The sequence below is a fragment of the Theropithecus gelada genome, chromosome 5, assembly GCF_003255815.1.
Source record: "Theropithecus gelada isolate Dixy chromosome 5, Tgel_1.0, whole genome shotgun sequence".
NCBI classification, from domain to species: domain Eukaryota; kingdom Metazoa; phylum Chordata; class Mammalia; order Primates; family Cercopithecidae; genus Theropithecus; species Theropithecus gelada.
In genome coordinates, this window is record NC_037672.1 from 65,615,142 (window position 1) to 65,631,709 (window position 16,568).

At 41.8% G+C, this 16,568-nt stretch overlaps 1 protein-coding gene across 2 annotated transcripts in view; it reads left to right on the top strand.

Moving 5' to 3' along the window:
• Positions 1-323: 323 nt before the first annotated feature.
• The window catches only part of CCDC158 (coiled-coil domain containing 158), a 116,574-nt gene continuing 100,329 nt past the window's right edge, over positions 324-16,568 (top strand). The window contains exons 1-2 of one of the 2 annotated variants that reach the window (XM_025385902.1): positions 324-453; positions 10,110-10,152. The gene's annotated coding sequence lies outside the window, so the exon portion shown is untranslated. Of the gene's footprint in view, positions 454-10,109; positions 10,153-13,885; positions 13,988-16,568 lie in introns of those variants that run through there. The other variant, XM_025385901.1, reaches the window with a different exon arrangement.

Genomic DNA, 16,568 nt, shown 5'->3' on the forward strand with positions numbered 1-16,568 from the left:
TATTATTTCCTGTTAAAATGCTCGATTCTGTAGGTAATCCTAGATCTCTCTGAGCCAATATATGGATTAACTTAAATTACAAAGATATGATAAACAATTTTTGTCATTTAATCTTTTATTAAAATTTATAGCTACATTATTTAATGTAAGACTAATATTTCTAATTAACTTATATATAAAAAGTTATTTGCTGTAGGTGTCTGCACAATGTGATTACTAGTAGAATTAAACGCCGCAGGCTGCATCTATCAGACACTGGCCTTTCTGGACGCGTTCCATTTGATCGATAATTTGGGCAGCAAAAATCTGATAAATTTTATATTAGAGATAACGACAGAGGGTAACTGTAGCACAGCGGAGGGAACAAGTCTCCAGAGGCAGAAGGGTCAGCTATGCCGAGAACACGTTTGAACTTGAAAAACATCGGGGACTGAGAAAACAGAGCTGCAAAATGTGAATTCTGTTAACTTGAAATGTTCAAACTGGAATGTGAGGAGTGGCAATGGGAGGTGGGTTTGAGGTGGGGTGAGGTGGGGGTGTCAGAGGAGGAGGCCCGGTGGGCAACACCAGATTGGGCTTGACTCTTAGGCAGGTAAGAGCTCGGACTGGTGCGGGTCAGTGAGTTATCTGGGAAGACCACGGTGGGGGCAGCTACGACAGTGGTCCGAGGCGCTGGGGTGGGGGCAGGAGTATGGCCGGAGACCAGTTAGGAGGCTGTGGGAGAAGCGGCAGAAGGCGCCGGGTGCAGGCCCGAACCCAGGGTAGTTTCTGGGGCAGGGCTCCAGGATTTGTCTACCGGCTGGGTCCACCCCCGCTCCTTAGGGCGCCCGGGCGGTAGTGGGGACTTTGGCGCTCGGTTGCCCCGGAGACGGCGTCCGGCGGGCAGAGTCGCAGGCGCGGGAGGGGGTCCCCGCCTGGTAGCGACCAAGAACCCCCCAAGCACCCCCTCCTACCCTCCCCCGACTACGAAGCCTCGCAGAGCGTCCTAACCGTCGCCCATGCGGCTCGTGCAGACCTGGCAGCGTCCCGAGCGCCGCAGCCGCGAGGAGGGACGGGCGCGGGGGAGGGGCGCGGGCAGCTTCCGGCGCCGCAGCTGAGGAGGAGGAGGAGCCGCCCCCGCCGCCTCCGCAGGCCTTAGGGGCGGAGAGTGGGGAGCCGCCCCGTCCCAGCCGCCAGGTCGACGCCGGTGGGGCCGCCGCGCCCGCCGTCGCCCCGCGGAGATGCGGCCGGTGTCTTAGGATTAGGTGTTGGTTGCAGGTACAGGCGGGGCGCGGCCCGTGAGACGAGGATGGTGGGGTGGGAGTGGGGTTCTTCTGAGGACCCGGAGCGACTCGTGTTCATTTTCTGGAATCTTCCAGTGCCTCGTGTTTGTTCTGCACATGGTAGATGCCCAATAAATTGTTTCTTTACTGGAATGAACTGCTGTTGTTTTCGGGGATCGCAAGACCCCTGGGGACGGTGGCGCTGAAACCTGGACCTTGAAGAACAAAATAATTTGATTTGTGCGGAAGAGAATCACTGAGTAACCTGTCCCAACATGACTGCCAACTGTATCTGCCCCGCCGCTGCGAACAGGGGGAGGAGATGGGGAAGACTTGGCGGTAAAAGAGGACAGCCTCGCATCCGAGACGGAATGGTGTTAAACGCCGGCGCGAGGTCCCTTAGAGCTTGAGCCTTGTCTGTAAACCACATGTGGGGGTCAGAACTTTCCCCCATTATCAGCATCAATCAGCGGCACAATGAATTCTGGAAAGTCTCCATCCTTTTCCACAGCACTCTGCTCCAGGCCCCACTCAGGCTGCTCCAGGTTTTGTTTGTGCCTCATGCTGAACTCCAAGGTCAGGGGAAAGTAGAAGTGAGGTAGGCTGTTGCCCAGGTTTTTTGACTGGCAACCAGTTCTTGCTGCTTCTCTCAGCTGCCGATTAAGGTCAGGGCGGGGGTTTGGGTGGGGGGGAAGGACCAGGGCTTCCACATATCCCAGAGACATGCTGGGTAGTACTGTTTCTCTGCGGAAACTCATCAAGTAGGGGTGGAGGAGTAGTGAGAGAGATGTGGTCCTCCTATCTCCGTACTGCACTCATTGTTTTTAATCTTAGTATGGTTATCTTACTTGTGGGTGAAATGGTTTCCATGCCATAGAGATGATATTATACTCCCAAAACAAATTGAAGACAGCAATTTATTTGTATGTATGCAAAGCTCTTACTGTTGTTGTGCATTTACAATGAGTACTCAGTGTTATCTAGAATGTAATGAGTGAGCCACTTTAGACCTCCACCGTTTATTAAACAGGGCCTCTTGTGATCCACCCGTCCCCCAGCTAGGTGGCCCCAAATTATATGGTAGGCTGAGCAGTGGCCACTCAAATATATCAGGTCCTAATCCCTGAAACCTGTATATGTTACCTTATAAGGGAAAAGTGCCTTTGCATATGTGATTAAGTACCTTGAAATGGAGAGATTACCGTGAATTATCTAGGTGGATCCTAAATGCAAATGCAAAGGTCGGGAGAGAGAGAGAGAAGCAGACTTGATACAGGCTGAAGAGAAGGCAATATGACCACAGAGGCAGATACTGGAGTGATGTGGCCACAAGTCACCAAATGCCCGGCAGCCAATAGAGCTAGAAGAGACAAGGAACTGATTCTCTTGCAGAGCCTCCAAAGGTGGAGGGAGCCCTGCCAACGCTATGCTTTCTTCCCCATGAGACTGATTTTGGACTCCTGGCCTCCACAATTGTGAAAGAATAAGTTGCTGCTGTTTTAAGCTACCGAGTTTGTGATGATTTGTTATGGAAACTGTAGGGAACTAATACATATAAGCGTGCTCATAAATCACATAGCATACTGTACTGATGAATAGTTTACAGGTCTTCAGCTGGGGCAGTAGTGGGGTACAATAGTGGAGATCACTGTATATTTATCTGAATCCTGTAAATCCTAAAGAAAGGATTTGAATAGGGAATCTGATAAGAAAAGAAATTTAAGTGGTGCATAGGAAGGAGGTAGTCTGGCATTTAAAGCAATTTTTTAAGAGTATTCCTATTAAAATATCACTATTTGCTCTGGCTAAACAGAATAAAGGTAAAAAGTGGCAAAGGCTTTGTCCTTACCTTAGCTGAATCATTATTGGTTATCCATCATATGTATATTAAGTAAAAGTTGCAGACACCTGGGGATTGAGGTCCAGGCCTGGGGAAAAGAGGGAATGCAGAAGTGCTTCCATGTGTTAAAATATGGCTAAAAGCAACCACTAGTCATCTGGAATAAAGACACTTTGGAGTTTTCAGGATACAGGAAAATTCAGTGTGCAAGTTTAGTGATTCACTTCGGGGACCCAGACAGCTAATTTACACTTCCCACTTTCCTTCATATGGTTTGGCTGTATCCCCACCCACATCTCATCTTGAATTGTAGCTCCCACAATTCCCTGTGGGAGGGACCCAGTGAAAGGTAATTGAATCATGAGGGCAGGTCTTTCCTGTGCTGTTCTCGTGATAGTGAATAAGCCCCACAAGATCTGATGGTTTTATAAAGGGGAGTTCCCCTGCACAAACTCTCTCTTGCCTGCCGCCACATAAGACTTCCCTTGCTCTTCCTCTGTGATCGTGACACCTCCCCAGTCATGTGAAACTGAGTCCATTAAACCTCTTTTTTCTTTATAAATTACCCAGTCTTGGGAATGTCTTTGTCAGCAGTGTGAAAACAAACTAACACACTCCCCACATCTGCTTGCTTTTCAAACTGCTTTATAAGGTATAATTTACATACCATAAAATTCATCTGTTTGAAGTGGACAGTCCAGTGATTTTTAATAAACTTACTGAATTGTACAATCACCACACAGTTCAGTTTTAGAACATTTCCATCATCCAAAAATGATCCCTTGTACCCATCTGTAGTCAATCCCCATTCTCAACCCCAGCACTATCTACTTTTAATGTCTGACCTACTTCAGAGTTGGGTTTTAGTCCCTTTATTGGACTGCTCCAATGGATTTATGACTACTGGCCCCAGCTTCTCCTAGTGTATACTGGAGGATCATATGCCCTTGATTAAAATCCTCCAGCACTTTGCGTTGCATTTAGAATAAGCCCCAAAGTCTTCAGTATGTGGCCTTTTCAAGGATCCATGAGCTCTACCTCCACCAACCTCACTAACATCTTCTCAGGATAGTGTAGGAAAGGAAGTGATAAGCACAGTGTTCCTTTTGGCATTACACACAGTTGGCCTCCATTAGAAGCCCTCTCATCCCCACTTAGCTACCCTGCAACCTCATTAGCCTTCTTCATTGGGAGTCAGTGAACACTGAGCTCTTCTCATCTTTGGGCCTTTGTGATGGCATTTCCTTTTAAGAAGTTACCCCTGGCCCCTATGAGGCTGACTTCTTTCTGTCATTCAATTCAATGCCACCTCCTTAGAAAGGCCTTCCCTCACCTACCCTAACTAGAGGGGCTGTTAGTCTGTTTTCACGCTGCTAAGACATACCTGAGAGTGGGAAGAAAAAGAGGTTTAATTGGACTTACAGTTCCACATGGCTGTGGAGGCCTCAGAATCATGGTGGGAGGTGAAAGGCACTTCTTACATGGCAGCAGCAAGAGAAAATTACCTCCCCCTGGGTCCCTCCGACAACATGTGGGAATTCTGGGAGATACAATTCAAGTTGAGATTTGGGTGGGGACACAGGCAAACCATATCATTCCACCCCGGCCCCTCCAAATCTCATATCCTCATATTTCAAAACCAATCATGCCTTACCAGCAGTCCCCCAAAGTCTTAACTTATTTCAGCACTAACCCAAGTCAGCAGTCCAAAGTCTCATTTGAGATGAGCCAAGTCCCTTCTGCCTACGAGCCTGCAAAATAAAAAACAAGCTAGTTACTTCCTCAATACAATGAGGGCTGTGTTGGGTAAATACAGCCATTCCAAATGGGAGAAATTGGCCAAAACAAAGGAGTTACAGGGCCCATGCAAATCCGAAATGCAGCAGGGTAGTCAAATTTTAAAGCTTCAAAATGATCTCCTTTGACTCCAGGTCTCACATCAAGGTCAACCTGATGCAAGAGGTGGGTTCCCATGGTCTTGGACAGCTCCAACCCCTGTGACTTTGCAGGGTACAGCCTTCCTCCCAGATGCTTTCATGGGCTGGTGTTGAGTGTCTGCAGCTTTTCAGATGCATGGTGCAAGGTGTTGGTGGATCTACCATTCTGGGGTCTGGAGGATGATGGCCCTCTTCTTACAACTCCACTAGGCAGTGCCCCAGGAGGGACTCTGTGTGGGGGTTCTGACCCCACATTTCTCTTCAGCACTGCCCTAGCTGAGGTTCTCCATAAGGGCCCCACCCCTACAGCAAACTTTTGCCTGGGCATCCAGGCATTTCCATACATCTTCTGAAATACAGCAGAGGTTCCCAAACCTCAATTCTTGAGGCCTATGCACCTGCAGGCTTAATACCACATGGAAGCTGCCAAGGCTTGGGGCTTCCACTCTCTGAAGCCACAGCCCGAGGTGCACATTGACCCCTTTCAGCCATGATTGGAGCAGCTGGGACACAGGGCGCCAAGTCCCTAGGCTGCACACAGCACAGGGACCCTGGGCTCAGCCCACGAAACCACTTTTTTCTCCTGGGCCTCTGGGCCTGTGTTGGGATGGGCTGCCATGAAGGTCTCCGACATGGCCCGGAGACATTTCCCCATGGTCTTGGGGATTAACATTACACTCCTTGCTACTTATGCAAATTTCTGCAGCCGGTTTGAATTTCTCCCCAGAAAATGGATTTTTCCTTTCTATCACATAGTCAGGCTGCAAATTTTCCAAACTTTTATGCTCTGCTTCCCTTATAAAACTGAATGGCTTTTAACAGTACCCAGGTCATCTCTCGAATGGTTTGCTGCTTAGAAATTTATCCTGCCAGATACCCTAAATCATCTCTCTCAAGATTAGAGTTCCACAGATCTTTAGAGAAGGGGCAAAATGCTACCAGCCTCTTTGCTAAAGAAGAGCAAGAGTGACCTTTGCTCTAGTTCCCAACAAGTTCCTCATCTCAATCTGAAACCACCTCAGCCTGGACCTTATTGTCCATATTGTTATTGGCATCTTGGGCAAAGCCATTCGACAAGTCTCTAGGAAGTTCACATTTTCCTGTCTTCTTCTGAGCCCTCAAAACTGTTCCAATCTCTGCCTGTTACCCGGTTCCAAAGTCGCGCCCACATTTTCGGGTATCTTTTCAGCAACACCCCACACTACTGGTACCAATTTACTGTATTAGTCCGTTTTTACGCTGCTGATAAAGATATACTAGGAAGAAGAAAAAGAGGTTTAATTGGAGTTACAGTTCCACATGGCTGGGGAGGTCTCAGAATCATAGCAGGAGGCGAAAGGCACTTCTTACATGGCAGCAGCAAGAGAAAATGAAGAAGCAAAAGTGGAAACCCCGATAACCCCATCGGATCTCATGAAATTTAGTCACTATCACAAGAATAGCACAGGAAAGACCGGCCTCCATGATTCAATTACCTCCTCCTTGGTCCCTCCCATGCACGTGGGAATTCTGGGAGATGCTCTTCAAGTTGAGATTTGGGTGGGGACACAGCCAAACCATATCAGGAGTCTCAACTCCATCTCTCTGTATACCACTATCCTGTGTTATTTTCTTTATTGTACTTGACAACTCCCCAAAATTATATTTGTGATTTTTTTGCCCCTTAGTGCCTTTCTTTCCCCATTGGAATATAAGTTCATGAGGATAGAAACTTGATTGGTCTTGATTTTAAACAGCTCTATTTCTAGTATTTATAGAAACACTATATTCATAGCAATAACATATTGTAAACTATCTAAATGCCAGCAACAGTAATTAATAGTTATCAAAGGCTTGCTACGTGCGCCGGTCCATGTGCTAAGTGCTTTGTATGCATGAATTCTTTAGTTGAAGCTTGCCACTTTTGATAGGGGAAGAGTAAGGGGAGCATGTCCTTCAAATACAGTCCTCTGCATTATTTTTTCAGAGACATTGGGTAGTTTTCTTTTTTTCTTATTAGAATGCTGAAATTTAAAACTGGATCAATGTGCATTGCTACCAGTAATATCCCTAAAAGCCAAACTGGAGAGGTCTTTGCCAGGAGGGTAAGGAGGGACAAAAAGAACAGTACAAATAAAAACAGAGTCCTAAAAGAGCATGACCCACTGAGGGCACAGCAAGTAAGACATCTATTGGGGCACAGTGTATGTCAGGGAGTGGCCAGAGAATAAACTGGTAAGCGGGTTAGGCCAGATCTAAAGGGCAAGCCTAAGAGTGCTAGTCTTAGTTCAAACCTTAGTCTTTGAGCAAGACAGCAAGATGGCTCTGGTTTTATAGGAAACTTTTAATGATTTTAAGAGACTAAAACTAGAAACATCATTTTGAGATGCTTTGTAGTAGGCCTGTTAAGAACTGATGAAAGCATAAAAATACAATGGGAGTAAAATGAACTAAGTTGCATATTTAAGGATTTTGTCCTTATGACTTGTGACCCTACCTAAGTCTTCTTTACTGAGTTAAAAGATAATACATATTTAAACTTAACAGAATATGGTGATTAATTGGATATGGAATTTGAATTGATGAAGATATTTGAAATACCCAAGAAAGAAGGTTTAGTGAGGAGATGAAGAGAGAAGATTTGGGATAAGATGAATTTAATACTACTGTAAACATATATGCAGAAATGTTAAAGGAAAAAAACTTAGCTGTGAATGGTGGCTCATCCCTGTCCTAGCACTTTGGGAGGCTGAAACAGACAGATCCCCTGAGTTCAGGAGTTCAAGACCAGCCTGGGCAACATGGCAAAACCCCGTCTCTACTAAAAATACAAAAATTAGCCAGGCCTGGTGGTGTGCAGCTGTAGTCCCAGCCACCTGGGGGGCTGAGGTGGGAGGATCGCTTGAGCCACCACTGCACTGCAGCCTGGATGACAAAGTGAGACCCTATCTCAAAAAAAAAAAAAAAGACAGAAAGAAAGAAAAAAGAAAAGTTAAAACTTTATTATAATTTATCTAGAGCCAAACATTTTTAACAAAATAGCATGAGACTTGCTGGAAGCAGTAGAATTGTTCCTATCTAGCTTTGCTGTTGACTGACATAACCTGTGAGAAGTCATATTTTGGGTCAGCTTTTTGTTGGATGTTTTCCATGGGAAATCATAGAATGTCCAAATTGGAGAAGATTTTAGAGATTTTCTAGTCCAACACTCTACCCAAGAAAGAATACTAGTGGCAGTTGCCGTTTCAACAAGTGCTCACCCATTCTTACCTTCAACACCTCTCAAGGAAGCCCTCCAGGTATATATTCAGGGTACTATAGTCTTTAGAAAATCCATCTCCACCTTGAACTAAACTCTGCCTCTCTTTACTTCTGTTCATTAGTCTGAATTCTGCACATAGAATATATTCATTTTTTTCTTTTTCTTTCTTTCTTTCTTTTTTTTTTTTTTTTTTTTTTGAGACAGTGTCTCGCTTTGTCGCCCAGGCTGGAGTACAGTGGCGGTTCTCAGCTCACTGCAAGCTCCGCCTCCCGGGTTCACGCCATTCTCCTGCCTCAGCCTCCGAGTAGCTGGGACTACAGGTGCGCACCACCACGCCCGGCTAATTTTTTGTATTTTTAGTAGAGACAGGGTTTCACCGTGTTAGCCAGGATGGTCTCTATCTCCTGATCTCGTGATCCACCCGCCTCTGCCTCCCAAAGTGCTGAGATTACAGGCGTAAGCCACCGCGCCCAGCTTCTTTTTCTTTTTTTTTTTTTGAGACAAGGTCTCACTCTGTTGCCCAAGCTGGAGTGCAGTGGCGTGATCATGGCTCACTGCGGCCTCAACCTCCTGGGCTGAGGTGATACTCCCACCTCAGCCTCCTGAGGAGCTGGGACTATAGGTATGGCCCACCACACCCAGCTAATTTTTAAAATTTTTTGTAGAGGCACGATCTCACTATATTGTCCAGGCTGGTCTCAAACTCCTGAGCTCAAGCAATTCTCCCTCCTTGGCCTCCCAAAGCGCTGGGATTACAGGCTCATTCATTTTTTAAATGTGAAAAAGCTGCTTACATTCCACCAAGATATTCCAAAAATCTTGGTTGTTTATCATTTCAGTATACCTGCTTAAAATATACAGATCTGTTTTGACTCACCAGACAGAAGTTTCTCTACCCAATTACTTCTCTAACCAAGTACAAGTGATGTTGCCTGGTCAAAAGCATTTCCAAACAGTGAAAAACAGTTAAAATGTCAGAAGATATTTAGCTGGTCTATTTAAGTCAGTTTGGACTGTATCTGGAGAAAGGTCAGGTCATAGAATATTGATATTAGGTCATATGTGCCTATAAGTTTACTTGCTACATTATCTTGATAGTGCCAGTGAGATCTGTACCAGTAAAATTAGAATTGGGCCAATAGAGAGCGTATAATTAAACACATTTTGTTGTAAAAACGTGATTTAGATAAGTGCTATAGGCTATTTTTTTTCTTTGAGACGGCGTCTCGTTCTGTCACCCAGGCTGGAGTATAGTGGCACGATCTCAGCTCACTGCAACCTCTGCCTCCCATGTTCAAGCAGTCCTCCTGCCTCAGCCTCCAAAGTAGCTAGGATTACAAGCATATGCCACCACACCCAGCTAATTTTGTATTTTTAGTAGAGATGGGGTTTCCCTATGTTGGTCTCAAATTCCTGGCCTCTAGTGATGCCCCCACCTCAGCTTCCCAAAGTACTGGGATAACAGGCTTACACCACGCCTGGCCTATAGGCTGTTTTTTAAAATTTTTTTTTGTAGAGGCAAGATCTTACTATGTGGGCCAGGCTGATCTCAAACTCCCAGCCTCAAGCAATCTTCCTACCTCAACCTCCCAAAGTGTTGGGATTACAGGTATTAGCCACCATGCCTGGCCTGCTGTAGGCTATTAAAATGTACTTTCACATAAAAGGAAAAAATAACACTTGTTGTTGCCATTGTTATATGTGTGTTTTACATATTGTCAGGATCTTCAGTGATGAACATGAATTTGTAAATTGAACTTTTGAAATAATAAATTTCAGTTAATGAAATATATATAAATGAGCAGATTTTAAATATTTTGTTTTTTCAGGTATTAATAGAATAAGTGAAAATAAGAATATCCAGAAGTTAAGGTAACTTTTATTTTACTTCTAGTTATATTTAAGGATTGTGAATATATACAAGTGATACACTATTTTATCTGTATCTATATCTGATTTATTTTAGGAAACCTGAAGCCTTGAACTTGATGGATGCCTAGGCCAGAATATAAATATATCATAGGCCTTCAATATAAAAGCTGCAAGAGCTTTATCTTTGTGGTTTTCAGACTATGTTCAGTGGAGCCCTCTGTGTTTCATAGAGGTGTCTCTGGGGCAGAGAGGAGGGTATGTGGGGCTCAGAAGATTTAAAGAAACATTTCCACTGCTTAAGAAGGGTTTGAAAAACACAACTGTAATTTCATTTAGTAAGGGTGGAAATTGAGACTCAGAGATAAGAAAAGGTCTGCCCATGCTCTCACAGTTAACTGATGACAGAATTAAGTTTCCTGATTCTAAGTTCTGTGCTTCTTTCATATTACCTCCCTACTAGATGGTATTACGTATGGGTGAAATGTGATCGTAAATAGCTTAATTCCATATTACATTATACTAGTCCCTGTGTTTAGTCAATGCAGATTAAACCCACTTTCTTTTCTGTTAGTGGGCGTATATGAAACGTAATGTAGCTCTTTATTATGGGAAAGTGAGTTAGTTTACATACACTGCTTAAGTTATAAAGATAGTATTGGGATTTTGGGGTGTTTTTTTGAGATAGGGTCTTGCTCTGTCTCCCAGGCTGGAGTGCAGTAGTGATCATGGCTCATTACAGCCTTGAACTCCTGGGCTCAAGGGATCCTCCCACCTCACCCTGCCACGTAGCTGGGACTACAGGCAAGTACCACCATGCCTGGCTAATTTTTTCATTTTTTGTAAAGACAGAGTCTCACTCTGTTGACCAGGCTAGTCTCTAACTCTTGGCTCAAGTGATCCCCGCCCACCTTGGCTTCCCAAAGTGTTGGGATTACAGGCATGAGCCCCTGCACCCTGCCAGATAGTATTGTTATTCATGTTATTGCTATCCAATTGTTTGGTACTTTATATGTGTTGAGGCAGTTACTATATAAGAAGGCCTGCAGTTACTATGTAGGAAGGCCTGTGCATGAGTTATCTCAGTTAACTCTTATTCTTTTAAGGTATATACTCTTTTACCTTTTAAACTGTATACTTTTTATCTCCCTCGTATAGTCATACAGAGGTTAAATATTGTTCTCAATGTGACACAGCTAGTAGATCACAGAGCTAGGATTGCAACATCCAGAGACTTGAAAAAGTGTGATTGAGAAAACAGACACTGAGAGCATGTGAAGTTAATAAGCAGCTAACAGCAATTCAGGTAGTACAATGCTGTTCAACATGAATGGTTCTCCTTATTGTGTTTCTGAGATTGTACCAGCCCAGATATGTTTATTTGAATCAGTCCTGAGGTACCTCAGAATTTCCCAAGGAAAACATACCTGCAGACTGGTTCTAGAAGAATACAGACCAGTTCTGTAAGATCCCCAGTCTCAGGTTTCTGTGGAAGGTGGGGTGGTTCATCATCCTAGGAGCTTGAGTCAGTTGAAGAATCCAGGAATCTAAATAGAACATACATCATAAGTCATCTGTACCCAATCAGATGGTGGCTCACGCCTGTAATCCCAGCACTTTGGGAGGCCGAGGCAGGCGATCACTTGAGGCCAGGAGTTAAAGACCAGCCTGGCCAACACGGTGAAACCCTTTCTCTACTAAAAGTACAAAAATTAGTTGGGCATGGTGCCACATGCCTGTAATCTCAGCTACTCAGGAGGCAGAGGTAGGAGAATTGCTTGAACCCAGGAGGTGGAGGTTGCAGTGAGCCAAGTTCGCACCACTGCACTCCAGCCTGGCAACAAAGCAAGACTCTGTCTCAAAAAAAAAAAAAAAAAAAGAGGATTCTAAATCAGTTATTCATTCTATGATAGTCACATGAGAGGTCTGCCTTAACTAGTAGCCATACAAAAAAAATCAAAGTGAGGATTATTCATACTAGGAAAATTATAAGTGCATACCTACCAGGGTCTTTTGAATCCAAGGAGGAGGAGTCAGAACCCAGGAGATACTTTTAAATGTTTTATCTCAACTATATAACAAAGCCTAAGGCTTTAGGCAATTTTCCTCCAAAAGTTCCCTCTCTGTGGTTTGTGGTTTCTTAGACTTTTTTTTTTTTTTCCGCAACATTCCAATCAAATAACTAGAGTAGAATAGTTACATAGATATTACTTTTTATTTTATTTTATTTTTTGAGACAGAGTCTCCCTCTCTTGCCCAGGCTGGAGTGCAGTGGCGCGATCTCCGCTCTTGGCAAGCCCCGCCTCCTGGGTTCACTCCGTTCTCCTGCCTCGGCCTCCCAAGTAGCTGGGACTACAGGTGCCCACCACTACGCCAGGCTAATTTTTTGTATTTTTAGTAGAGGTGGGGTTTCACCATGTTAGCCAGGATGGTCTCGATCTCCTGACCTTGTGATTTGCCTGCCTTGGCCTCCCAAAGTGCTGGGATTACAGGCATGAGCCACTGCACCCGGCCTAGATATTACTTTTTAGAAATGTAAGGCTCCTTTTAATGTGAACTTGTTCGTAATTTTAAATCAGGCAGAACTGTTCAAAATAGACCTTGGGCATATCAGAAGAGGCCAAGGTCTCACCTCTGTATTTTACTCAGAGATTTAAAATAAACACATGTAAATTCATGTTATGATCCCCAGTTCAACCAAGTGCAGAGCTTTTAGACAATTTTATGATTTACCAAAGCAAAAAACCTTGCTTTTTCTAGAAATCTTTTAATCATTTCATAAGCTTTATGCCTGAAAATAGGAAAAATATTTCGATTCCTATAGTGTCACAAAAGTATAGAAACACTGATGACTTGACCAAATTGAGGATATATGGTCAGTCTAAAATAGTGAAAATGAATTACAAATATTATTTAAATCCTGATTTTCATTACTCTAGAATACACACACAAAATAACTACCAGCATTGGCAACAGAGGTACTAAGCATCCTCTTCACAAATAAATGGTTGTTTTAAAACTCTATTTTAAGTGAATAAACCTGTGCTGCCTTCTGTAAACTACTAATTTTCTAAGAAAAAAATTCCCCTTTGAAGGACTGCTGCTTTCCAACAGCCTATTATTAATAACACAAGCATTCATACTGAGTTATGATAACACAAGCATTCATCATCTTACTTCGAAGTAAACAAGTGTGGTTTCAACATCAGAATATTCTAAAGCCAAACCTTCCTCTTTCTTCTTTTCTCTATTCTCTAACTTCTAGTTTCAGTTCTGCCTCGGTCTTAGATTCTGTTTCCTGCTTAATACTAAAGTCTTTAATAGGGAATTACTATATGATTTGCCAGTATTTGGTTGTGGTTCTATACCTGTCCTACTCATTTCTTTATGCTTCTGATTGATCTCTAATTCATGATAACATTATTCAGCAGTTTGAATTTTCTTAGTGTCATTTGTTATCCTGAAGAATCCCAAAATGTATCATTTTAGTGTATCAATAAAATTATACAACAAACATTTACAGTGAAACTTGTTTAAATGAGAAGTCATGCTTCTTGTACACAGCATAGCGTCATTTTTTATAAGCCAATTTGAAAATCCTTGTCTTTCAATGGGCAAGGTTTTTTTTTCCTCAAGTAGCAGTCTCTTCTATTTAGAACATTTAAATTGCCTAGCAATCTTGACTAACATTCTACTTGTTATAATTCTTTATGGAATATCTCCTTGTCTACTACTTACTTCCTAAAAAATGATAGCACGAAACGTATTAAGGTAGATATGTTCTATCGTTGACTGTAGTTTTGACAGGTGGCATCTCAGTAATCAAAAGGAAGAAAATGTGAGTATAACAAAAATGAATTCAGTTTAATAAAAACTGTTATGCTCAAGGTTTTTAAAAAAAATTTTTTAGCACTTTATGCTTACAATCATGAATTAATGTAAAAATGATAAGCAGTGTGTTACCTGATGTTCCTCTTCCCATCACGTTAGTGGTCCTCACCCACATCTATTTTGTTTTGTTTTTTAAAGAATCAAGATTTTGATTCATGAATTTGACCAATTGTTTTTCTTTTTTCTATCTTAATTTCTGCTTTTGCATTTATTATTTCCTACTTGTGCTTTCTTTTAGTTCACCCATTTTTCTATGTTTTTGTGTTAGAGACTTAATTTACTTTTGTTATTTCATTTTTATTGATATATGTGTCTAGGGCTGGGAATTTTCATCTTTTTACTATTTTAATGTATGTCACAGATTGATATATACTATATTCATTATTATTTTTCAGAAATTATTTAATTTCAGCTTGTATTTCCCTAGTCATACAAGAGTTGTTTAATAGAAGGCCTTTTAATTTCCCAGTGGAAAGACCTTTTTAATTTGGATATTTTGATTTTAATTTTTAGCTTTATTATACTGTGACCAGAAGGTGTGGTTTGTAACATTTCTACTTTATGGAGCCTACCAACCTTTTATTTGTGCCCTAGAATGTGACTGATTTTTGTGAATGTGTCATGTGCCCTTGGCGAGGAAAGTATATTGTCTGTTATCAAAGTATAGTGTTTAATATATAGCCTAAAGGTCAACCTTAGTGATTAGTTCTTCTAAATCTTTTATATCTCTACTTATTTTTTGTCCACTTGGCCTGTGTAATACTAATTGTCCGTTAAATCCTCCCATTATTACTGTGTTTGCAGTTCTTAGCATATCTTCTGTGGATTTATGCTTTATCCAAGTGATTGCTGTGTTATGTGGTACATATCTTTATTGTGGAATGTGGCTTTTAACTTCAAGTGCACTGCATTTTGTTTTAGTTAATGCTCTCTGGCTTGAAGACTGCTTAGTCTGGTATCAGGATTTTAACCGGTGCTTTCTTATTGTTTTCATTTGCCTGGAAAATTTTTGTTCATCCTTTTATTTTTAATCTTTTTGAATCTGTGCGATTTTAGGCATACTTTTTTGTACTTAGAAGAGTTGTTTTTTTTGAAAGCCAATTTGAAAATCCTTGTCTTCCAATAGGCAAGTTAAGTCCTCTGACATTTATCAACATGACTGGTCTAAATTCTGTGGTATTTTTTTCACACCATTATATTATCTTGTGGGTGTAATTACTGAATGTGTTATATTTGCTAGAGTTTCTTTATTTGGTGTTTCTTCTTTATGTTTCCCTTTAGAATTCTTTGTCATTTAAGAAGGTTTGTATTTTTACTCTAGTGGTTACTTTTGTACTTATGCTTTTTATAGTGCACTTTTAAAACCCCTTTTTCTTACTTGACCTTTTACTTTTTGTCAGTTTTAAGTGGTGTCCTTCGACTACTGTCTATTCCATTTATAACAGTCAATGGTCTTTTACTTTCTGCTTTTCTTCCTCTTCCTTCCGTTTTTAGTTACATTTATTCTCCTTTGTCATGCACATAATATTTATATCACTACTCAGTGCCATTACCTCACCTTTGTTTTTCTCAACTCTATAACTGAATATTTAAATATTCACCATCCGTCCCCTTGCAGTTTTCGCAGTCTTGTTTTTTAAATGTTTGTATTTATCCTTTTTTTCCAAATTTACTTTTAAAAATTTAGAACCTACACGAAACCTTGAAGATCTTCACCAGTTGCCACATTTTACAGTGGTCTTTTGGGTGAATGAGGCTCATCTTCTCTAGTAGAATCCTCAGCAGAGGCACACGGCACAGTGTTCCGGTACAGTCAAAACTGCTTTTTTTGTGGCTTCAGACGTTTTGAAGGACATCTTGGCTGGCTGTAATATCCTTGGTTTGTCCTTTTCTTCTTTCTTGAAAGTACTACTACACTCTTGCCTTACTGTGTGTGTTGCTTTTTAATAACCTAGTGCCAGTCTAATCTTCTTGCCTTTGTAAATTATTTCATCTTTTTTGCCTGGAGGTACTGAGGATTTTTTCATTATCTTTAAAGTCTTAATATTGTTTTAATAGTGTATGTTTCAGAGTTGATCATTCTTGGTCACCTTTCCCTAGTATGGAAAATGTGTAGATTCAGGTCTTTGTATCTGGAAAATTTTCTTGGATTATAGTTTTAAATAATAGTTCTGTTTCATTGTTCTATGTTTTTCCTTTAGGAAACCCAGTTATATTCAACCTTATTTACCTGTCTTCCATTTCAATCCTCTCTCACTCTTTTTTTTTTTTTTTTTTTTTTGTCTTCTTTTCTTCCTTTTTGTGGAGAATGAGGTCTTGCTCTGTTGCTCAGATAGGTCTTGAACTCCTGGGTTCAAGCTATCCTCCTGCTTCTGCCTCCCTAAGTGCTGGGATTACAGGTGTGAGCCACCAGGCCCGGCTTTCACCCTTTTTACTTCTTTATTTTATTTTTTATTCTAATGGTGGCTTTCCTGATTTTCTTCAGTGCCTTTATTAAATTTTTATTACAACCTGTCATTGCTTGTATA